The sequence below is a fragment of the Salmo salar genome, chromosome ssa10 (genome assembly GCF_905237065.1).
Source record: "Salmo salar chromosome ssa10, Ssal_v3.1, whole genome shotgun sequence".
NCBI classification, from domain to species: Eukaryota; Metazoa; Chordata; class Actinopteri; order Salmoniformes; family Salmonidae; genus Salmo; species Salmo salar.
In genome coordinates, this window is record NC_059451.1 from 49849214 (window position 1) to 49874999 (window position 25786).

At 43.9% G+C, this 25786-nt stretch overlaps 1 protein-coding gene across 2 annotated transcripts in view; it reads right to left on the reverse strand.

Annotated features, from left to right (window-relative positions):
- LOC106560547 (serine/threonine-protein kinase Nek7) overlaps positions 1 to 19514 on the reverse strand; it is a 133854-nt gene extending 114340 nt beyond the window's left edge. For both annotated transcript variants that reach the window (XM_045687893.1, XM_045687892.1), the window contains exon 1: positions 19249 to 19514. The gene's annotated coding sequence lies outside the window, so the exon portion shown is untranslated. The remainder of the gene's footprint in view (positions 1 to 19248) is intronic.
- Between the last annotated feature and the right edge of the window lie 6272 nt (positions 19515 to 25786).

Below are 25786 nucleotides of genomic sequence, written 5' to 3' on the forward strand. Positions count from 1 at the left end.
TGTCCATTTCAGATGTTGAAGAGTAACTGAGGGATTATGGTATCATGTTTTAAAACAGGGTTCACTTTGTAATAGAACGGTTTGTATGAAAAACCATTCAATGTCTCATAATAACCACTCATGATTTAAACAGCAACGAGCACAACAGACAAGGCGCAACAACGTTCAATAGAAATTGCAGGAAACAAACGAAAGCGGCTACATCTCTCATAAAAACTGATCAGAAATGAAATCACAGAATAATTATGTTTGAGCAGTAGAACTTCTAAAATCGGCTATCATAACTTCAATGACTTTTCAAGGACCAAATAGCCTGGAGGAAATGTATGATGTTCAAGGTAGACTATTCCATGATGACTAAATTGAACTTGAAATACCTAGTTTGCATACCCATTTTTGCCTGAGCATTTTACTGTTAGATACCATAACCTTGGAACATCTTTCCTACCGTTTTCCTACTGCTGTCGGTGAGCTGCTTCACATAACAACCAGCTGTTTGAGAGCTGCACGCTCTCTCTGCCCAACTGACTATCTATAGGCTATATGTGTGCAGCGTGCGTGTGATAAATAAACAGCTTCGGGAATCCACCTGTTTTTTTAAATAAATTATAAAGCCCCCAAAAATATATACAAAAATTGCATTATTACAATATTTTTTGTTCACTGGCCCAAGCGGGCCACTGACAGGGATGATTGGCTGTATTTGGAGCCCTGGCACACTCAGACGAGGCTTTCCCATGCTCTTGTTCCTGTCTAGAAGGTTGGTGGGTTTTTGGTTAAATGCACATTACTGTTTGAATAAATCATGATGATTAAAAAAAATAAAAATTTAATTGTCAACCAAATACTAACGTGACCAAGTAAAACATTTTCATTGGCGACATATTAAAAAAAGTGTGTCGCACTGCTAAGTCAAAAGGTCACAAATGCGACTGTTTTGGTCACAGTATCGGACCCTGGAAGGGAAGGTCGGGACCACTACTCACACAACACCCCCCAGAACACACTGCTCACGCACACGCTGCGCACACACTGCTAGGTCACTGTGTTAGACTGGGCTGGAGGGCTAGGCTACGCTAGCAGGCTAGGTCGCTGTGTTAGACTGTGCTGGAGGGCTAGGCTACGCTAGCAGGCTAGGTCGCTGTGTTAGACTGTGCTGGAGGGCTAGGCTACGCTAGCAGGCTAGGTCGCTGTGTTAGACTGGGGTGGAGGGCTAGGCCCACGTACGCTGAGTGATCATGCATACACAAGCCCACAGGCTGGAAAAGAGCATCCTTTCTATCCCTCCTCTCTCTCGCCATCACTCTCCTCAATTATCTATCTATCTATCTATCTGTCTCTGTCTCTCTCTCTCCCCCCTCGCTCTCTCTCCCCCCTCGCTCTCTCGCTCTCTCTCCCCCCCTCCCTCTCTCTCCCCCCTCGCTCTTTCTCCCCCTCTCTCTCTCTCCCCCCCTCTCTCTCTCTCTCTCTCTCCCCCTCGCTCGCACTCCCTCTCTCTCTCTCGCTCGTTCGTTCTCCCTCGCTCTCCCCCCTCTTCCCCCCTCGCTCTCTCCTTGCTCTCTCCCCCCTCCAACTCTCTCTCTCCCCCAACTCGCTCTCCCTCTCTCTCTCCCCCTCGCTCGCTCTCCCTCTCCCCCCTCGCTCTCTCTTCCCCCTCGCTCTCTCCCCCTCCCTCCCTCCCCCCTCCAACTCTCTCTCTCCCCCCAACTCGCTCTCCCTCTCTCTCTCTCCCTCGCTCGCTCGCTCTCCCTCCCTCTCTCCCCCCTCGCTCGCTCTCTCTCCCCCTCACTCTCTCCCCTCCCCCTCGCTCTCTCTCTCTCTCCCCCCTCTCTCGCTCTCCCCCCTCGCTCGCTCTCCCCCCCTCGCTCGCTCTCCCACCCTTGCTCTCTCTCTCTCTCTCGCTCGTTCTCCCTCGCTCTCCCTCCCCCCTCGCTCTCGCTCTCTCTCCCTCCCCTCGCGCTCTCTCTCTCTCTCGCTCTCCCCTCTCTCTCTCTCTCGCTCTCGCTCTCCCCTCTCTCTCTCTCTCTCTCTCTCTCTCTCTCTCTCTCTCTCCTCTCGCTCTCCCTCCCCCTCGCTCTCGCTCTCTCTCTCTCTCCGCTCTCCCCTCGCTCTCTCTCCCTCTCGCTCTCCCCTCTCCTCTCTCTCTCTCTCTCTCTCTCTCTCTCTCTCTCTCTCTCTCTCTCTCTCTCTCTCTCTCTCTCTCTCTCTCTCTCTCTCTCTCTCTCTCTCTCTCTCTCTCTCTCTCTCTCTCTCTCTCTCTCTCTCTCTCTCTCTCTCTCTCTCTCTCTCTCTCTCTCTCTCTCTCTCTCTCTCTCTCTTTGCTCTCTCCCCCCTCCAACTCTCTCTCTCTCTCCCCCTCTCTCTCTCTTCCCCCCCTCGCTCGCTCTCCCTCTCTCCCCCCTCGCTCTCTCTACCCCCCCCCCTCGCTCTCTCTCTCCCCCGCTCACTCTCAAAAACATCTGGCGTTTGGGGTCATTTTCCCCTGACAAAATGCAATGGTTTCTATCATATTCCCTCCATGCAGGTTTTTTTTCTTCCCCTGATAGTTAGCAGCAGTTATCCTGCATCAGTGCTCCAGTAGGGATAACAGAAAAGAGCAAGATGTCGGAACCATTAGTAACGTGAGAAGAGCGGTTCCCAGGCATGTGTAGTTACATAGCTGAGTGCAAACGTGAGGCGGACCGCTCATGTTGGGCTCATGTCGGGGATTACCGGGCCTGTGTGTCCATGTACATGTGTGTTGCCATAACGACCGCTGGTGGAACAATACACTGATGGACCCAGACGCAACAGAACTCCTCTGGGACCAAGAAACACGTCACACACACACACACACACACACACACACACACACACACACACACACACAGTAAGAGACACACACACAACCTCTGGGAACAAGAGAGGGCTGGACAGAAATCAGTCCAGGGTCTGTGTGTCTGTATGTGGTTGGGTTCTCTGGTTCTAGCTGAGCCTGCTGTGGGTTCTGTGGTGGGCCTCGCTGGCTGCCTCTAACACACACACACACTTAACCAGATCCAGCACTGAGCAGCACAATCAAGGGTCAAGTACAGTGTCTCTGTATTTGGATGAAAACCATGTCAATATGTAAAGATCAACGTTTGAGTTGATTCTTAGTGTCAAGGCTACAGAGTGAACCAGTCAAAGTGGAGCTCTGACCCCGATGTCTGAGGAGGAGCTCTGACCCCGATGTCTGAGGAGGAGCTCTGACCCCGATGTCTGAGGAGGTGCTCTGACCCCGATGTCTGAGGAGGTGCTCTGACCCCGATGTCTGAGGAGGTGCTCTGAGGTATGAACAGACTACAGAGAGCATGCTGTCTGTGCCAGTCTCCTCTGTGATCATTTACGGATGTGAATCATGAAGAGAGATTCACACACACATCACCCAGCGTTCCTGAAGAGTGTGTGTGTGTGTGTGTGCCTGTGTGTGTGTAAAGTCAACGATCAGAGAATCACACTGCCCCTAAGGGGTCACCCCCCTCCCATCTGTATGACTCTCTCCTCACCCGCTCTCCCTCTCCTCTCCCCCACAAACTATCTATTTGACCTAGATAGTTTGTGTGTATGCACTGGTACGTAGGCTACGTGTGCCTTTTTAAAAAATGATATAGTTCTGGCCTTGTCAATTAATGTTCTATATTATGTCATGTTTCATGTGGACCCCAGGAAGAGTAGCTGCTGCTTTTACAACAGCTAATCGGATCCTAATAAAATACCTCTCTCTCTCTCGAATCGACACATGTTGTCATTAGGGTAGGCTTTCACAGAATCCTGAGTTTTAAGTCTTTACATTAAGAATTGACTGATTTACACAGGGTTGGATTGAGTGATTTTCACAATCTGTCAGTTGGTTATATCAAAACACCTTTAGGGTGTTTTTAACAACTTCCGGCTCTTCCAGGAAGCTTAGAATCGACACAGGTAGACCTCACAGTAGCCTGATGGATTGTTATCGAAGACAGGTTCATAAGGCATTCATAACCCACATAGGCTTCAGGTTGAATTAAGGGGAATAGGCAATGTATTCCTATGGGGAGAGAAGTCATTGCAAACTGTTTGATGTAAACACCTTTTCACTGTTAAGGGTTAATGCCACACGGTCAAGGTTAGGCTTGCACAGATCGGGAGGACCTCAGGAATGTTCCTGAGGTCGAATTGTGCTTCTAACCCTAACGGTTCTCTCGCTGTCACCCAAAAGCAATTGAAATGTAGGGCCAGGCTTCATTTTGGGCCTACTTTTTTTCAAGGTCGCTGCACTCAGACCGAGCGAGCTACGGTCAAGCGGGGCGTCTCGTTGAACTCGGCACAGCCTGTGTGTCTTTAAGCACCTCACTCTGTCACTCCATGCTTGCTGTGTGTGTGTGTGTGTGTGTGTGTGTGTGTGTGTGTGTGTGTGTGTGTGTGTGAGTGTGTGAGAGCTTTTCTTTGACATCTGTTTGGAGAAATGATTGATTTACAGTTCATGAGGGTTGCCTAATCACACATATGAAGTTGTGGAAAGATCTGACCTTTTTAACCCTTCGAAACAGCCCCTATGACACCATTTTAAGGCACTTCTGGTTGACACAGGAAGGTGAAAGTGAACACATATCCTCCTTGGGTTAGGCTCTTATAGAATATTGAGTTTTAAGTCTTTACATGAACCTCTTACATCTAGATGTGCCGCTAGCGGAACGCCTCGCCAATATCCAATGATAGAGCGTGGCGCGAATTACAAACACCTCAGAAATCCCCAAACTTCCATTTTTCAAACATATGACTATTTTACACCATTTTAAAGACAAGACTCTCCTTTATCTAACCACATTGTCCAATTTCAAAAAGGCTTTACAACGAAAGCAAAACATTAGATTATGTCAGGAGAGTACCCAACCAGAAATAATCACACACCCATTTTTCAAGCTAGCATTTAATGTCACAAAAACCAAAATCACAGCTAAATGCAGCACTAACCTTTGATGATCTTCATCAGATGACACTCCTTGGACATTATGTTATACAATACATGCATGTTTTGTTCAATCAAGTTCATATTTATATAAAAAAAAACAGCTTTTTACATTAGCATGTGACGTTCAGAACTAGCATATCCACCGAAAACTTCCGGTGAATTTACTAAATTACTCACGATAACCGTTCACAAAAAACATAATTATTTTAAGAATTATAGATACAGAACTCCTTTATGCAATCGCGGTGTCCTATTTTAAAATAGCTTTTCGGTGAAAGCACATTTTGCAATATTCTGAGTAGATATCATGGCTAGCTATTTTGACACCCACCAAGTTTGGCACTCACCAAACTCAGATTTACTATAAGAAAAATTGGATTACCTTTGCTGTTCTTCGTCAGAATGCACTCCCAGGACTTCTACTTCAACACCCAATGTTGTTTTGGTTCCAAATAATCCATAGTTATATCCAAATAGCTGCGTTTTGTTCTTGCGTTCAAGACACTACCCGAAGGGTGACGCGCCGGCGCGTATCGTGACAAAAAATGTCAAAATATTCCATTACCATACTTCGAAGCATGTCAAACGCTGTTTAAAATCAATTTTATGCGATTTTTCTCGTAAAATAGCGATAATATTCCGACCGGGAGACCTTGTTTTCGTTCAAACACTGAAAATAGAAAATGGACTCTTCACATGCGCGCGCGCCCCGTGTCATTGTTCTCAGAATGATCACTTTCCAAAAGCCATCATTCCCCGTTCTGGCGCCTTCTGAGAGCCTATGGGAGCCTTAGAAAATGTCACGTTACAGCAGAGATCCTCTATTTTCGATAAAGAGGCTATAGAAGGCCAAGAAATGGTCAGAGAGGGCACTTCCTGTATGGAATCTTCTCAGGTTTTGGCCTGCCATATGAGTTCTGTTATACTCACAGACACCATTCAAACAGTTTTAGAAACTTTAGGGTGTTTTCTATCCAAATCAAATAATTATATGCATATTCTAGTTTCTGGGCAGGAGTAGTAACCAGATTAAATCGGGTACGTTTTTTATCCGGCCGTGAAAATACTGCCCCCTATCCTAAACAGGTTAAGAACTGACTTATTTACAGAGGGTTGAACGAGTGTGTGTTGTTTCAGAAAAATCACAGAAATCTCGCAGAGCTCCGAAACCCGCCTTAACCTCTAGGGTCGGCGGGACGAAGTCGTCCCACCTACTCAACAGCCAGTTGAATCCCGTGGCGCGTTATTCAAATACCTTAGAAATGCTATAACTTCAATTTCTCAAACATATGACTATTTTACACCATTTTAAAGACAAGACTCTCGTTAATCTAACCACACTGTCCGATTTCAAAAAGGCTTTACAACAAAAGCAAAACATTAGATTATGTCAGCAGAGTACCCAGCCAGAAATAATCAGACACCCATTTTTCAAGCTAGCATATAATGTCACATAAACCCAAACCACAGCTAAATGCAGCACTAACCTTTGATGATCTTCATCAGATGACACACCTAGGACATTATGTTATACAATACATGCATGTTTTGTTCAATCAAGTTCATATTTATATCAAAAACCAGCTTTTTACATTAGCATGTGATGTTCAGAACTAGCATACCCCCGCAAACTTCCGGTGAATTTACTAAATTACTCACGATAAACCTTCACAAAAAACATAACAATTATTTTAAGAATTATAGATACAGAACTCCTCTATGCACTCGCTATGTCCGATTTTAAAATAGCTTTTCGGTGAAAGCACATTTTGCAATATTCTGAGTAGATAGCTAGCCCTGTGATGCCGGGCTATTTAGACACCCACCAAGTTTAGCCCTGACCAAAGTCAGATTTACTATAAGAAAAATTGGATTACCTTTGCTGTTCTTCGTCAGAATGCACTCCCAGGACTTCTACTTCAATAACAAATGTTGGTTTGGTTCAAAATAATCCATGTGTAAAGACGTGTTCCTTTGCGCAATATATATCCCCCCTCAGAATCCCCATATTACTCAGAGGAGATCTTCCCCACCCTTGAGGAAGAGACGTGCCATTTCCAGGCCCAGGGAAATGTGCTCATCTGTGGGGATACAAATGCGTGCACAGGAACACTACCTGATCTAACGACCACATGAGGGGACAGCTTTATTACAGGCCTTACTTTTCTAACTGTCTTCATCTCCCCCATAGAAACAACAGTGACAGCACCATCAACAAAAACAGAAGGGATCTGTTGAAGCCTGGGTCTGTACTTTGTCAATGGTAGGTTATGGAGGGACTCTTTGGGGAGATTCACCTATTGCTCACCTCTTGGACACAGTCTCTCTCAGCTCATTCACTGTCAAGCCACTAACACTTCTGTCTGATCACAGCCAAGTTACGTTGTTCCTCAAAAGAACAGACATGGAAACAACCACACATTCACAGCCCAGTAAGCTATACAACATCAGAAATTCATACAGATGGGCCCAAAACAGCACAGAAGAATACCAAAAAGCAACCTTTAACCAAAATATCCAAACACCCTTAGATAACTTTCTGGATACCACATTCACTCACAGTAAATAAGGCATCAATCTAGCAGTAAAAAACATCAACTATATATTCAGGCCAACGGCAAAAGAAGCACAATTGAAATTGACAAAAACAAAAAAGATCACAGATTGTAAAATTATAAGGAAAAACTTAGAACATGATCCAACCAAAAGCACAGAGACCCAAATAATGGTGAATTACTCCTTCATTACTGTGAGACTTTAAAACTCTATAAACGTACACTCAGAACCAAAAAAAACACAGTACGACAGCAAGCAGCTGACACTAATTGAGGAGTCCATAAACACAAGCAACTTCTGGCAAAATTGGAAAAAACTAAAAAAATCTAAACAAGAGGAATTAGCGATACAAAATGGTGACATATGGACAACCCATTTTAAAACACTCTACTGCACAGTTAAAATTGACACAAACGCAGAACGCCAAATTCATGAGAAGTTGAATGGATTAGAAAAAGCTATAAAGGACAATCAAAATCCATTGGACTTCCCAATTACTGACCAGGCGCTCTATAAGAAACTTCAGGCCCTCAGATTTAAAAAAGCATGTGGACCTGATGGCATCCTAAATGAGATGCTCAAACTCACTAGTGCAAAATTTCAATTGGCTATATTAAAACTGTTTAATTTGATCCTGAGTGTAGGTTATTTCCCTGACATCTGGAATCAAGGACTCATAACCCCAATCTTTAATAACAGAGACAAATTTGACCCTAACAATTACAGAGGTATTTGTGTGAACAGTAACCTGGGGAAGGTTTTCTGTAGTATTATAAATGTAAGATTTCTAAACTTCCTTAATAAGCACCATGTCTTGAGTAAAAGCCAAATTGGATTTATACCAAAACATTGCATGACTGATCATATTTACACCCTACACACCCTGATAGATAAACATGTCCACCAAAATAATACCAAAATATACGCTTCCTTTATCGACTTCCAAAAAGCTTTTGATTCTATTTGGCATACAGGACCGTTCTACAAAGTTATTGAAAGTATATATATAGCTCAAAAAAATAAAGGGAACACTTAAACAACACAATGTCACTCCAAGTCAATCACACTTCTGTGAAATCAAACTGTCCACTTAGGAAGCAACACTGATTGACAATAAATGTCACATGCTGTTGTGCAAATGGAATAGACAACAGGTGGAAATTATAGGCAATTAGCAAGACACCCCCAATAAAGGAGTGGTTCTGCAGAGACCACTTCTCAGTTCCTATGCTTCCTGGCTGATGTTTTGGTCACTTTTGAATGCTGGCGGTGCTTTCACTCTAGTGGTAGCATGAGACGGAGTCTACAACCCACACAAGTGGCTCAGGTAGTGCAGCTCATCCAGGATGGCACATCAATGCGAGCTGTGGCAAGAAGGTTTGCTGTGTCTGTCAGCGTAGTGTCCAGAGCATGGAGGCGCTACCAGGAGACAGGCCAGTACATCAGGAGACGTGGAGGAGGCCGTAGGAGGGCAACAACCCAGCAGCAGGACCGCTACCTCCGCCTTTGTGCAAGGAGGAGCAGGAGGAGCACTGCAGGAGCCCTGCAAAATGACCTCCAGCAGGCCACAAATGTGCATGTGTCTGCTCAAACGGTCAGAAACAGACTCCATGAGTGTGGTATGAGGGCCCGACGTCCACAGGTGAGGGTTGTGCTTACAGCCCAACACCGTGCAGGACGTTTGGCATTTGCCAGAGAACACCAAGATTGGCAAATTCGCCACTGGCGCCCTGTGCTTTTCACAGATGAAAGCAGGTTCACACTGAGCACATGTGACAGACGTGACAGAGTCTGGAGACGCCGTGGAGAACGTTCTGCTGCCTGCAACATCCTCCAGCATGACCGGTTTGGCGGTGGGTCAGTCATGGTGTGGGGTGGCATTTCTTTGGGGGGCCGCACAGCCCTCCATGTGCTCGCCAGAGGTAGCCTGACTGCCATTAGGTAACGAGATGAGATCCTCAGACCCCTTGTGAGACCATATGCTGGTGCGGTTGGCCCTGGGTTCCTCCTAATGCAAGACAATGCTAGACCTTATGTGGCTGGAGTGTGTCAGCAGTTCCTGCAAGAGGAAGGCATTGATGCTATGGACTGGCCCGCCCGTTCCCCAGACCTGAATCCAATTGAGCACATCTGGGACATCATGTCTCGCTCCCTCCACCAACGCCACGTTGCACCACAGACTGTCCAGGAGTTGGCGGATGCTTTAGTCCAGGTCTGGGTGGAGATCCCTCAGGAGACCATCCGCCACCTCATCAGGAGCATGCCCAGGTGTTGTAAGGAGGTGATATATCCAAAATAAGCTTTGGCAATATGTACATTGTAGAGGACGACCGATTTAATCGGAATGGCCGATTAATTAGGGCCGATTTCAAGTATTTACAACAATCGGAAATCGGTATTTTTGGATGCCGATTTGGCCGAATTTATTTATTTTTTTTACCTTTATTTAACTAGGCAAGTCAGTTAAGAACATATTCTTATTTTCAATGATGGCCTAGGAACGGTGGGTTAATTGCCTTGTTCAGGGGCAGAACGACAGATTTTTACCTTGTCAGCTCAGGGATTCAATCTTGCAACCTTACGGTTAACTAGTCCAACGCTCTAATCACCTGCTTTACATTGCACTCCACGAGGAGCCTGCCTGTTACGCAAATGCAGTAAGAAGCCAAGGTAAGTTGCTAGCTAGCATTAAACTTATCTTATAAAAATCAATCAATCATAATCACTAGTTAACTACACATGGTTGATGATATTACTAGTTTATCTAGCCTGTCCTGCATTGCATATAATCGCTTAGGTACACGTTGCTCCAACCATAAACATCAATGCCTTTCTTAAAATCAATACACAAGTATATATTTTTAAACCTGCATATTTAGTTAATATTGCCTGCTAACATGAATTTCTTTTAACTAGGGAAAATGTGTCACTTGTCTTGCAAACAGAGTCAGGGTATATGCAGCAGTTTGGGCCGCCTGGCTCGTTGCAAACTGTGAAGACTATTTCTTCCTTACAAAGACAGCCGACTTCGCCAAACGGGGATGATTTAACAAAAGCGCATTTGTGAAAAAAGCACAATCGTTGCATGAATGTACGTAACCATAAACATCAATACCTTTCTTAAAATCAATACACAGAAGTATATAATTTTTAAACCTGCATATTTAGCTAAAAGAAATCCAGGTTAGCAGGCAATATTAACCAGGTGAAATTGTGTCATTTTGCATTCATTGCACGCAGTCAGGGTATATGCAACACTTTGGGTAATTTGTCAGAATTGTACGTAATTATGACATAACACTGAAGGTTGTGCAATGTAACAGGAATAACGTTTTGTTTTCGAGATGATAGTTTCCGGATTCGACCATATTAATGACCTAAGGCTCGTATTTCTGTGTGTTATAATTAAGTCTATGATTTGATAGAGCAGTCTGACTGAGCGATGGTAGGCAGCAGCAGGCCCGTAAGCATTCATTCAAAATAGCACTTTCGTGCGTTTTGCCAGCAGCCCTTCGCAATGCATTGCGCTGTTTATGACTTCAAGCCTGTCAGCTCCCAAGATTAGGCTGGTGTAACCGATGTGAAATGGCTAGCTAGTTAGCCGGGTGAGCGCTAATAGCGTTTCAAACGTCACTCGCTCTGAGACTTGGAGTAGTTTTTTCCCTTCCTCTACATGGGTAACGCTGCTTCGAGGGTGGCTTTTGTCGATGTGTTCCTGGTTCGAGCCCAGGTAGGAGCGAGGAGAGGGACGGAAGCTATACTGTTACACTGGCAATACTAAAGTGCCTATAAGAACATCCAATAGTCAAAAGGTATATGAAATACAAATCGTATAGAGAGAAATAGTCCTATAATTCCTATAATAACTACAACCTAAAACTTCTTACCTGGGAATATTGAAGACTCATGTTAAAAGGAACCACTAGCTTTCATATGTTCTCATGTTCTGAGCAAGGAACTTAAACGTTAGCTTTTTTACATGGCACATATTGCACTTTTACTTTCTTCTCCAACACTTTGTTTTTGCATTATTTAAACCAAATTTAATATGTTTCATTATTTATTTGAAGCTAAATTGATTTTATTGATGTATTATATTAAGTTAAAGTGTTCATTCAGTAAATAAAAAAAATTGGCCGATTAATCGGTATTGGCTTTTTTTGGTCCTCCAATATTCGGTATCGGCGTTGAAAAATCATAATCGGTCGACCTCTAGTACATTGTTACGCCATGCCAATAAAGTGAATTGAATTGAGAGACGCAGAGAGAGAGAGAGAGAGAGACGCAGAGAGAGAGAGAGAGAGACGAGAGAGAGAGAGAGAGAGAGAGAGAGAGAGAGAGAGAGAGAGACACACACAGAGAGAGAGAGAGAGAGAGAGAGCACAAGAAAGACAGGTTCTCTCCACAACAGGGAAGGTTCCAGAGCATGCAGTCCTGATACCAACTACAAAGGCCTTCCCTCCCTTCTTCCCACATTAGGTCATTAATATTAATGAGACTTCCTGCCTTCTTGTTTTATCCGATAGGAACATGAAAAAGCCTAAAAAGCATCAATTCCAGGAGTAGTGGCAACAGTTTGACCCGTAGCCCCGATGGAATCACAGACCGCGCAGCCGCGCCAGACTTCCTTTTCAAAGACAGGGACTCCTTTCATCAGGGGATGCTTTCTCTGCCGCAACACTGCCAGCCCATGCCATCTGGCTTCTTTTGACGAAACGCTAACTTCAAGACGCGCGCTGCATTGGGCTGCGCTGCGTTGGGCTGTGCTGCAGAGCGAAGCTGTTTGTTTTAGGAGGCTTTAGAGGGCTGTCATAGGGCTGGGATGATATCAGTATTGAGATATTTTCTTCATGGCAAAAATGTGAAAAACACGAAGCAGACCTAACTCTTTGGTTCTGTAAAATATTGTGTGCTATAGCTTGGAAAATAAATACATGTGACTCGATGACAACATAATGATGTTTTGTTTCCTTGCCATCATACTAACGAGTATCAAGATACTGGTATCGTCCCAGACATTGTGATAAACATGCTTTAGTAACTGGGCTGAGGCTCGCCCGTTTCCAGACTGCTGCCCCGGACCGTGTGCTGCTAGCCTGTTACCACTCCAGTTAAATAATATTCACTAAACTGTCCACCAGGACGTGTCCGCTAGCCTAGAGAAAGTATGGTGGTAGAAGCCAGGCTGAGGCTCCACAGTAGCCCAACCCAATAACTCCACCCCCTGTACTAGGCTTGAGAGGTATACACTACCTCCACTAGGCCCTACACCATCCCCCCCCAGACTCACCTCCACTAGGCCCGACACCATCCCCCCCAGACTCACCTCCACTAGGCCCTACACCATCCCCCCCAGACTCACCTCCACTAGGCCCGACACCATCCCCCCCAGACTCACCTCCACTAGGCCCTACACCATCCCCCCCAGACTCACCTCCACTAGGCCCGACACCATCCCCCCCAGACTCACCTCCACTAGGCCCTACACCATCCCCCCCAGACTCACCTCCACTAGGCCCTACACCATCCCCCCCAGACTCACCTCCACTAGGCCCGACACCATCCCCCCCAGACTCACCTCCACTAGGCCCTACACCACCCCCCCAGACTCACCTCCACTAGGCCCTACACCATCCCCCCCAGACTCACCTCCACTAGGCCCTACACCATCCCCCCCAGACTCACCTCCACTAGGCCCGACACCATCCCCCCCAGACTCACCTCCACTAGGCCCTACACCATCCCCCCCAGACTCACCTCCACTAGGCCCTACACCATCCCCCCCAGACTCACCTCCACTAGGCCCTACACCATCCCCCCCAGACTCACCTCCACTAGGCCCTACACCATCCCCCCCAGACTCACCTCCACTAGGCCCTACACCATCCCCCCAGACTCACCTCCACTAGGCCCGACACCATCCCCCCCCAGACTCACCTCCACTAGGCCCTACACCATCCCCCCCAGACTCACCTCCACTAGGCCCTACACCATTCCCCCAGACTTACCCACCAATTGCTCTCCAAACAGTCCTGAGTACTGACCAATGTGTGCTCCTGTTCACTGTAGCCCCACCATTCACATAATGCTTTTACACACACAAACACCCCAAGACCTTCAAGAAGAGCTAAATACCCCGCTGGCTCCCGGGCCTGCCTTCAGACATCTGTCAAATATTTTGATTTGCTGCCCCACGACCGCAGCACACTGGCAGAGGCCTCCCGTCTCCCAGCCGCAGCTTGGCAGGACATCTGAAGGAGCCAGAGCCAGCTCCTCAGCCTCATGGCTGCTTCCACAGCCCACCCTCCCTCCCTCCCAGCCTGTAGCTCCCAGCAGCTCCTCTCCCACTGCAGGACACGGCCGCCTGAGCTTCTCCTCTCCCACTGCAGGGCAGGACACGGCCGCCTGAGCTTCGCCTCTCCCACTGCAGGGCAGGACACGGCCGCCTGAGCTTCTCCTCTCCCACTGCAGGGCAGGACACGGCCGCCTGAGCTTCTCCTCTCCCACTGCAGGGGGGGAATAAAAGTCATGTCCAGGCATTCAGTGTTTACTGTCAGAGCCCACAAGGGATCTTTAATAAAAGCTTAGCCTACATGTGATGCATAATGTTTCCTCTGGGAGCAGCCAACAGAGTGGATATTACTCTCTTTTTATTTTATTTTTTAATATATATTTTGGTCCAGCTCCTGTGCCAAGTTGGATGTGCATTAAAAAAAAGACCCAGAGGGGGCCCTGGCTAGCGGAGAGCCCCAAGACCAGAGGGGGGCCCTGGCTAGCGTAGAGCCCCAGGACCAGAGGGGGGCCCTGGCTAGCGTAGAGCCCCAGGACCAGAGGGGGGCCCTGGCTAGCGTAGAGCCCCAGGACCAGAGGGGGGCCCTGGCTAGCGTAGAGCCCCAGGACCAGAGGGGGGCCCTGGCTAGCGGAGAGCCCCAAGACCAGAGGGGGGCTCCGGCTAGCGGAGAGCCCCAAAACCAGAAGGGGGCCCCAGCTAGCGGAGAGCCCCAAAACCAGAAGGGGGCCCCAGCTAGCGGAGAGCCCCAAAACCAGAGGGGGGCCCCAGCTAGTGGAAAGCCCCAGGACCAAAGGGGGTGTTTAAGGGCAGCAGGGCAGAACAGTCGGGTTCCTATGAATCCTTAACTCCATGCCTCGACAAGGGTTCCAGAACCCCAGGACCTGAGACATAGGACCTGAGACCCAGCGAAGGCTGCTCCGAGGCTGGTCACAAATGCCGGAAGTGAAACAGAGACAGACAGTCTGTCACACACACACACACAGTCACACAAATGTACACGCTGTAGTCAACATGCTCTTTCCTGCTGTAAATCCTGTGTGAGAGCTTCAAGACTAATTTGCGGTGATGTTGGAACAAACGCCCATAGCGACACAGTTAACACTCCTCCATTTGAAATGATGTACTGCACTCTTTTTCTGCAATGCAGAGCGCAAATTCATTCTGCTTTTGTCTCGTCTCATGATAAATGCATACTGTTTCTGTCATTGCTCTACTGTTTACAGTGGCACATAGCATCTTGTAATTATTCCATGAAAGTGAATCTGTATCCTGGGGGAGTTGTAGTTTGTGTGTTTGGTATAATCTAAAGAGATGTGGAGGGAAGGGGGACTACACAACAACCAATAAAGGAACTTTGTGCTTTTGAGCGATCTGTTCCAGCACAGTTCACAATCTGCCAACTCTGCTTTAGCTGCCACTCAGACGACAGGGCTAGGCCACGCTCACAGGGCTGCCCTGGATCAGAACAGAAATACACAATATGTCTATGGACTGGCTCGTGTGTGAGCAATAAAAGCTAATACAGAAAGAGAGTTCAAATACTGAAATCATATGAGCCTGAGCATAGAGACATTTATGAGGTGCTCTTCCCTGTCTAAACTGTACGGCTTAGTCTGCTGTCCAGGATTATGTTACATTTTAGAATGTCAGAAAACCAGACGTTCTTAATCATTTAGGAAAACCCTGTTGTACTAATATCCTGTATCTTAATTAACATTCAACAAAGCCTCATTAGGCCTACTTTGGGGCAATATTGGTAATCATATAATAGGCTAAAATAAACGTATCTTTTAAAATACTGTAATATCTTCACACAGAAGTAGATGGGCTATTATCTGAAAAATACTAAATAACAGTCAGTGTGACAATGTGCGAGTCCCTTCGGAGTGATGTAAAGAGCGGATATTGTGTTGTCATTAGGGCTGGGCGATATATCGAATTAATTCGATGAAATTATGTTTTAGTGCCTGTATTGCAAGAATTGAGGTTTGTATTTTTTATTTTTTTTTATGAGAGTTCTGTCTTTTTGGTCTCGTCTCCTTCTGTGCACCTTCCCACTCGCAGACGCCAAGCCCCTCCCCCTTCCACTCACAACAACAAAGAGGAAAGATCACATCTTCCTCTCTGACAACAAGCAGTTTCAACTCGCAATTTGCATTTGAGGATTGGTCCAACACAAATCGGTCATATGGACACCGAAACACATTGAGAGATTCCTTTTACTTTCATAACTTAATGTTTCTAACAATGTCCTTTTTATGTCTCAAAACTCCCAAAATGTAGAACAGAGCAGTCAATACTAAAAACAGTAGTTTTATCAATGAACATGATTGTAAAATGTATCCTCAAAATACCACTAGCAGTATTTTAGCAACAGACAGTTATGAGCTAGCTGTTTAATCTGTGTTTTATAAAATGAGCAATGAGCATAAAAATACACATTTATATCAGGAATTGGGAACTCGTTCTCATTCTGAGAAATAAGTATCATCTTATCCACGTAGGCCACTTGATTTCAACATCTAAAAAAAATGTGAATGGGCTATGCTGTTCAAACTGTTGGAGACAGACAGGAGGGTGTGTTCATAACAGTTTAACTGTTCTACCTTGATAGCAAGCAAATATATCCAAGTTGGCTATACTTTAAATATAAAGATTAGCTGGCTACTCACTAGCACGTGGGCTTGTGCTTGAGAGATTGTTAATGAGACCTGTGTTAATGTTCTAGAATGCCTGACACTAAAGAAGTTAGTCATTATTAGTGGATGTGTATTGTGCTGGTTAAAATGTAAACAAAAAGGGTATTTTTCATAGACAGACCTGAACACCAGATCAGTGATTACGGCCAAAAAAAGCAGGTTAAGCTATTTTTATAAAATAAGTAACTGATTAGTGGGTCTAATGGTGGGAGGCTTATATTTAGCCTAGGTATAATTTCACAAACCATGATTTCAGTAGATTATTCCTGACTGTTTGAAATGCAGTGTATTTGACCTTTAATAAATAAATATATAAATATATAAATTTCCCATAAGTTGGGGAAAAAAATAGAGGTATGATTTTTAGGCGATATCGCCATGCCCTTGTTGTCATGGCCTGGGCTAACCCAGGAGCCCACCAACTGCTGCTCAGACTTTACACAGGGTCGCAGGTCAGTAATTTACTGTTTGTATGTCTTTGTAGTCAGTTTCCCTCAGAGCACAGCAGACCTTGATGAGAAAGAGATCAATGTTTCAGAAAATGAAGAACTTTCATATCAAACCAGGAGCCGTAAGGCATCCTCGAAGGATATTTGAATCTGTGAACATCAGTGACCTTCATAAGATATAGAATGGAAATGATAGTCAAGCCTGTTCCTCAGATAGGTGAAATATTGACAGTCTAGTTGTTTGATGGGGTAAAAACAGCCTGCTCTCAGCACCCCACCAAAAGGTCTTCATAAGATAGAAGAGCAATTTTGGAGGGGCCAATTTTGGCACAAAATAAGATTGGTCAATTTAAAAAAAAATAAAAAATAACATTCTGTTCAAGAAAGGAAGCAAACATTTCACTTGTAGCCTAGGCATAGTATGTATCCTTTCTGTTGAGCCGGGGGGTAAACTCTGACATTATGCAAAAAGGAAGAATTTAATGTAGCTCAAAAAATAGCCTGGGGAGACTTCCTCATCAAACGTGCTTTAAGATAGAGAAAACACTTTTTTTTTTTTTTGTTCTTTGTAAAATCCCCAGGGGCATGATGACTGTAAAAGTGGTCAGATGACAAATGTCACATCCCATCTTGAATACGATACGGGAGCCTGGCTGCTCGGCTACAAACAGGAAACTGTCAAAGGACTGAGATATTTTGTAAATTCCAATGTGCCGAATAACTAAGGCATTTCCACACTAGAGGCGACGCGCATGGATTCACAGAATTCGCCACAAAGATGGCTGTAGTGTAGCCATTTCATTTTGTTAAATATTATACATGTATATAAATAAGATTTCAATTTCACATATTTAGATAAAGCAGATACAATGTAAGAGCATAACTCCAATGAAGTAAACTGTTACAATGTCAAATATGAGACATACTGAGATAGGCCTCTGCCAGACAGATTCATAGCCTAGATGCCACAACAACAAAAGCATAACCTAGTTTACAATGCAACAAATCATGACATTTCGCCAAAGGCTGTCAAAAACAATTCACGTCTCATCAGCAATCAAAAACAAGGTTACTGGCAGGCGGCCCTGCCTAAACGCTACAACCCGTTGACGCTCAGCCCTGTTTGATGCAGCCAGCTTTTGGCTGCCATTGACTGATCATCCATCAGGTTCCTGACTAGATCCTTGATACTGTACTTCAGAGAGACAGGCACTGATCTCATCTCCATCACCTAGCTGAGTGAGAGTAACTACTCTCTCTGTTGTTTTTGATGGAGAGGGGATGTGGCAACAGGAGGTTGAGTAATAATTAGGTCAACTCAGTCACTCCTGAATCATCTGTGGCTGTGTTCTGTTCTGGGCAACTGATGGTACAGAGCTGAGAGATATTGGGCTGTGAAAACAATGGCAGCGTGAGCTGTGAGGTGAGAGCATCGTTCTCAATCTAGTACAAGACACAATATGGTGTTTGTTCTGTGGCAATAGGCCCACATTAACTCAAGTTCAACCTCTACCATATGGGTCTAGAGTAGACAAAGCATGCGTGTCATCTTGAGTGTCAGAGTTAAACAGATAATGTGTTAATCTTTACAGAATCTTCACAGTTGTGATCTCACACCATAAACTACTCAACAATTTGTGAAACAAGGCAGCAGAGAGCAGCTATTCCAGTACCTCTTCTCAGTACGGAATTGTAGGTATCAAGAACAAGACTTGACATAGCTAGCATTCAAAATACATTAGCTAGCTACAAATCAGCTCATTCATAGCAGCATATTGACGTTCACTGTTCTGAAATCAGCCCACATTTCCATTCTCATTTCAGACTGGAGAAACGAAACTGATCCAGGACAGGCTGACAAAAAGTTTGGAAAAATCAACAATATTTGTACGACTTTTGCTAAACTGACGACAAAACGTTAACTATTAGCTGGCTGTGCACATTATTAAACAACATACCTAACTAGCTAAAATAACACTGTTCACAGTGGAGAATATAGCAACGCGCTAATTCGCAAGATAAACTTTAGAAAACAGCTGGATTGCTAGCGGGCTAACGTTAGCTAACTACAGCACGATGGAAACAAGTAGCACTGCTTTCGTCTTGTTTGCTAAAACTTTCCGGAGCGTATTTTCAAGTTAGTCATAAATTAGCTTCTCTTCCTAGCTAGCTAACTTGCACATGTGGCAGAGGTATGGACGCTGGAAAGTAGCTAACAATAGCTGGCTAGTTAGTTCTGTCTTTGGCAGAAGTTTGCTATCTTTACTTCTGCATTCTTACCAGGAAGTGGGAGCCTCACTATCCCTTCGGTCTTCTTCTGGTGGTGATGGCGGTTGTCTTTGCTTTGGGGCTTACTTTTCCAATCCAAAGTCGTGCTGCAGTCGCGTTTCCCTGTGCGCTAAAACAGAAGATCTCTAATCGTTGAATAGGTAGCTAGCTAGTTATGTGTTGAGAAAGAGTCCGTCAGCTCCTTACCATTCCTGACCCGTGGCGGTCATGTAAACAACCCAGGATTCCCGGAGCGAAGGGGCGGGGTAAATGTCATAAAATAGAGGGGAACTGTCAAATACCGCGGGTTGCGGGAATATATACATCTTTTTTTTTTTTTGGAAGGGCTCTTCAGGGGCATCTTTCAAAGGTAGACTAGTAAAAAGCGAAATCAAATGTAACAGTCATTTAGGCTTTAGAGAGTTGAAAGTTGATCTGAGCCTGGGCAGTGTAACTATAACTCCCTCATCACAAAGATGCCCTGCTTCTATTCCTAGATTAGATCCAGGTCATTCGAGAGTCTCTGTGGGTCATAGGCCTACTAAAACTGTTTAGAGCTCATATTATACATTTGCTCTTAATACAGCTCTACCTAGCCTATATGTTATCCTAATGTTTACTATACTCTGATCATTACAGAAATAACTGGTTGAGCTGCCCACATCCATCACCGGAGACATACACACATGCTCTCTCTTGCGCTCCATCTCTCTTCTTGCTCTCTCTCGTTCTCTCTCTCTCACACACACACATACACACACACACACACACACACACACACACACACACAATATCATGAAAATGTGTATTACAATTATGACCTTAAGGTCTATTTTTTACATTGAATAAGACAGCCCGACAGTTATTAATTCACACACCTGTAATACAGAGCATACACCTGTAATACACCACATACACCTGTAATGCACAGCATACACCTGTAATACACCACATACACCTGTAATGCACAGCATACACCTGTAATACACCACATACACCTGTAATACACCACATACACCTGTAATACACCACATACACCTGTAATACACAGCATACACCTGTAATACACCACATACACCTGTAATGCACAGCATACACCTGTAATACACCACATACGCCTGTAATACACCACATACGCCTGTAATACACAGCATACACCTGTAATACAACACATACACCTGTAATACAACACCTGTAATACACCACATACACCTGTAATACACCACATACACCTGTAGTACACAGCATACACCTGTAATACAACACATACACCTGTAATACACAGCATACACCTGTAATACAACACATACACCTGTAATACACAGCATACACCTGTCTTCCCCTTCTCAATGTTAATAATCAAGTTATATGGAATGGTATTTTTTTCTCCCTACTTCAATAGCCTTGTTGTTAACCTCCTTGCAAATATGGAAAAAGGAGAAAAGCCTGGAGTGTCGTTTTTTTCTCTTCTTGAACAACAGTTGAAGATTAAAAGGAACGTCTCAGGGAAACCTGTCAATTCTGTTGGTGAATAATGCTGTGTGGAATTCAATGGCATGGAGTTATATTGGGTTTCCTCTACACCCACATTTTGTTTCAATAAGATCAATGGCACTCAGTGACAGATAGGGACGCTCTTTTGTATCTTCAAATTTCAGGTTTCTGAGGGAATAATTAGATGGCTGGATGAAACGTAATGCATCAGGCAGCGAGGGGAGTTGCAACAAGAGATCCTCATGGTTCAACACACACACCGCACACACACCGCACTACGCCTGGCTGTTTCTATGGCGAAATATGTTTAATAATGGTGTTGAATTTCCATTGTTCTAAAAGTGGTGCACACCATTGATCTGCATTAAACCAATGGCAAACGTAATCTTTCACTCACTGGTATTGTTTATTCAGCCAAGATCTTTAATTTGAGGATTATTCTTATTTGTTTATGTATAGGTAGACTTTCACTTTCTGTCTTCTCCTGCTGAGGAGGATGATGTTTTTGGCTCTGTCTAAGGGGGGGTGGAGGGTATACTGTAGCTGGAGGGGTAACTGAGGTAGGCTGACTGACAAACATTTGATAAAGAAATGGAGTATTTCCTTAATTCATGAAAACAAAATTACTCAGATTTAAAGGTGACATAGTCACGCTAGTCGTACAAACTGGAAGCATACTCGGACCAACGTGCAGCGTGAGCTGGGTTCCACATATTTTATTTAAGTGAACAGCACAAAACAATAAACGAAACGTGACTAAGTGATGCACATGCACAAAACAATATCCCACAAACACAGGTGGGAAAAACAGCTACATAAATATGATCCCCAATTAGAGACAACGATTACCAGCTGCCTCTAATTGGGAATCATACAAATCACCAACATAGAAATAATAACCTAGAACCCTACATAGAAATAATAAACTAGAATACCACCCAGTCACGCCCTGACCTACTTCACCATAGAGAAACAATGGCTCTCTATGGTCAGGGCGTGACAGACATGGTCAAATGTTTTTATTGCTGTTTATTTCTTACATTTGGTGGCTATATTTGGTTTCTAACTAAAGATTTTTGATATAATCAGTAATTTTCAGATATATTCTAGTCTCGCCTTTTTTTCAAAGAAAAAAGCAGAACAATTTGGTATAGACAGTACACTGTATATGCAATATTGGAACAATTTCTGGTTGGAAAATCTACTAAATGTAATGATCATCTGACACATCATACTGTTTGTTGATTGGCTTTGGGTTTGGGAAAATACATTAGTTGCATTGATCTTTGGGCAGATGATGTAGGTGTGATTTATTTGTCTAATTACAGTACATTATTGTCTGATAAAAACAATGAATACAAATAAATATTTCACATTATTATCCACGCATGTTGTTGTATGTGGTACCATATGAATTTACCACAGATTGTCATCATTTTTAAGTCTTTGCCATTTTAAATTGTAAATCACACAAAGGTAACTAGCCATCGGAAGGGTTCTAGATGTGGTCAAATTCATAATTAAAACAATAAATAATTTACATTGTCATCTATGCACAATAAAATCTGAACACATACACAAATGTCAAATATATTGCATTAAAACAAATATTTCATAAAATTGTACAATGTTTAATATGATATAAAATCCTTAAACATTATCACTACTTAAACGTACTTTTGAAATGATACATTTTTTTGACAACATTTTGTGTTGATTTGTTTTGTTATGTTAAATTACCAGTTTATTTTTAACACATTTTCAAATCTATTCACAATGTGTTTGTCACGCCCTGACCTTAGAGAGCTGTTTTATTTCTCTATTTGGTTAGGTCAGGGTGTGATGTGGGGTGGGCATTCTATGTTGTCTGTTTCTTTGTTTTTTGGCCAGTATGGTTCCTAATCAGAGGCAGCTGTCTATCGTTGTCTCTGATTGGGAATCATACTTAGGCAGCCTTTTCCCACCTGTGATTGTGGGATCTTGTTTTTGTGTAGTTACCTGTGAGCAGCGCAGAACGGCATGTTTTGGTTTTCACCTGTTTGGTGAGTTTCATCTTTGTTAAAAGATGTGGGATTCCATGCACGCTGCGCCTTGGTTTATTTATGATCGGGAGTTTGAAGCTAGTGAACGTGACAGTGTTTTTACAGAGTATTAAGAATAAAACACTATAAATCATCTGTTTATTACATTACAGTGCCTTCAGAAGGTATTAACACCCCTTGACGTTTTCCACATTTTGTGTTACAGCCTGAATTTTATATTGATTAAATTGAGATTTGGTGTCACTGGCATAAACACAACACCCCATAATGTTAAAGTGGAATTATGTTTTAGAAATTTGTACTAATTAATAAAAATTAAGCTGAAATGTCTTTGAGTCAATAAGTATTTGACCCCTTTGTTATGGCAAGCCTAAATAAGTTCAGAAGTAAATATTTGCTTAACAAGTCACATAAGTTGCATGTGCAATAATAGTGTTGAACATGATTTTTGAATGAATACCTAATCTCTGTACCCATCAGTTGAGCAGAGAATTTCAAACAGACTCAACCACGAAGACAGGAAGGTTTTCCAAAAAAAAGCAGACATTGAATATCCCTTTGAGCATGGTGAAGTTATTAATTGCACTTTGGATGGTGTATCGATACACCCAGTCAATACAAAATTCCTATCTCAGTTGCCGGAGAGGAAGGAAACCTCTCAGGGATTTCACCATGAGGACAATGGTGACATTAAAGCAGTTAGAGTTTAAGGCTGCAATATGGGAAAACTGAGGATGGATCAACAACATTGTAGTTACTCCACAATACTAACCTAAATGACAGTGAAAAGAAGGAAGCCTGTACAGAATACAAATATTCCAAAACATGCATCCTGTTTGCAATAAGGCACTAAAGTAAAACTGCAAAAAAATTGGCAAAGACATGTACTTTATGTCCTGAATAAAAAGTGTTATGTTTAAGGCAAATCCAACACAACACATCACTGAGTACCACTCTTCATATTTTCTAGCATGTTGGTGGCTGCATCATGTTATGGGTATGCTTGTCATCGGCAACGACTAGGGAGTTTTTTAGGATAAAAATAAATGCACAGGCACAATCCGAGAGGAAAACCTGGTTGTCTGCTTTCCAACAGACACTGGGAGACAAATTTACCTTTCAGCAGGACAATAACCTAAAACACAAGGCCAAATATATGCTGGAGTTGCTTACCAAGACTGCACTGAATGTTCCTGAGTGGCCTAGTAAGTTTTTACTTAAATTGGCTTTAAAAACAATGTCAAGACGGTCTAGCAATGATCAACAACCAATTTAACAGAGCTTGAATAATAAAAAAAAGAATAATGTGCAAATATTCTACAGTCCAGGTGTGCAAAGCTCTTAGAGATGATTCTAACATGTATTGACTCAGGGGTGTGAATACTTATGTAAATTAGATAATATTTCATTTTCAATACATTTGTAAACATTTCTAAAAACATGTTCTCACTTTGTCATTATGGGGTATTGTGTGTAAATGGGTAAAAAACTAAAAAACAATTTAATACATTTTGAATTCAGGCTGTAACATAACCAAATGTGGAATAGGTCAAGGGGTATGAATAGAGGGGAGAAGTGGAGAGGAGAGGAGGGGAGAAGAGATGAAGGGAGGGGAGGAGGGGAGGGGAGGAGGAAAGAAGAGGGGAGGAGGGGAGAAGAAGAGAGAGTGTGAGTGAGGCCTGCTGTATCCATGCAGCCAGTCAGGGCATCTGTTTCCCTACACCAGCTCAAAGCCACAGGAAAGTATGTACGTTGTGTTGTTTATTGAGAGCAAGATGAACTGGCAGGCAATGTGTGTGATGTTTGCACTGTGCTCATCTTCAAAGTATAATTGCAACACAGTCGGTATCCCTGATCATTGTGTGTTCAAGGTTTAGATGTAAGGCTTCACAGACCAACTGAATGTAAATACTGAATAATACACTGTTAGAAACAGAGAGAGATAAAGTTTCATTTGAGCTGCAGGGAAACCTCTGTATAATTGAGGCACAGGAGAGATGCCTCATAACGATGTGAAGGACAAGACGTGTGCATGGACTTATCCTCGTAACCCACAGCAGAACGTTTTGTAGGTGTTTGTGTCACTCCTTTTAGTGTCAACCCGTATCTGTCCACCTGTTCTGCATCACCCCACACAGGGCAGACCCGTCTCCCCTCTCCCGCGTTCCTCCCCCAACACACTCTCCTCTCCCCCGTCACTGCTGCAGCCTACAGGGCATTGGGTTCAGTCATGTCTTGTCAAGATCGTCATCCCCCTGACATCCACGTGTGTGTGTGTGTGTGTGTGTGTGTGTGTGTGTGTGTGTGTGTGTGTGTGTGTGTGTGTGTGTGTGTGTGTGTGTGTGTGTGTGTGTGTGTGTGTGTGTGTGTGTGTGTGTGGGTGAAATGCACACCTGGCGAGCACTGGGGCAGAACTAGAAAACACATTGAACTGGCACCCTGTTAGAGCAACATCTAGTCACATTGAACTGGCACCCTGTTAGAGCAACATCTAGTCACATTGAACTGGCACCCTGTTAGAGCAACATCTAGTCACATTGAACTGGCACCCTGTTAGAGCAACATCTAGTCACATTGAACTGGCACCCTGTTAGAGCAACATGTCACGTGTGTGTGCGTGATTGCTTGCGTTCATGTGTGATTGCCCACAGGGATCCATTCCCATCTCCATGTCCTGTACTGTACTACCTGAGAGATGTGGTCACCTGACATCCTCTCTGCTCCATGTCCTGTACTGTACTACCTGAGAGATGTGGTCACCTGACATCCTCTCTGCTCCATGTCCTGTACTGTACTACCTGAGAGATGTGGTCACCTGACATCCTCTCTGCTCCATGTCCTGTACTGTACTACCTGAGAGATGTGGTCACCTGACATCCTCTCTGCTCCATGTCCTGTACTGTACTACCTGAGAGATGTGGTCACCTGACATCCTCTCTGCTCCATGTCCTGTACTGTACTACCTGAGAGATGTGGTCACCTGACATCCTCTCTGCTCCATGTCCTGTACTGTA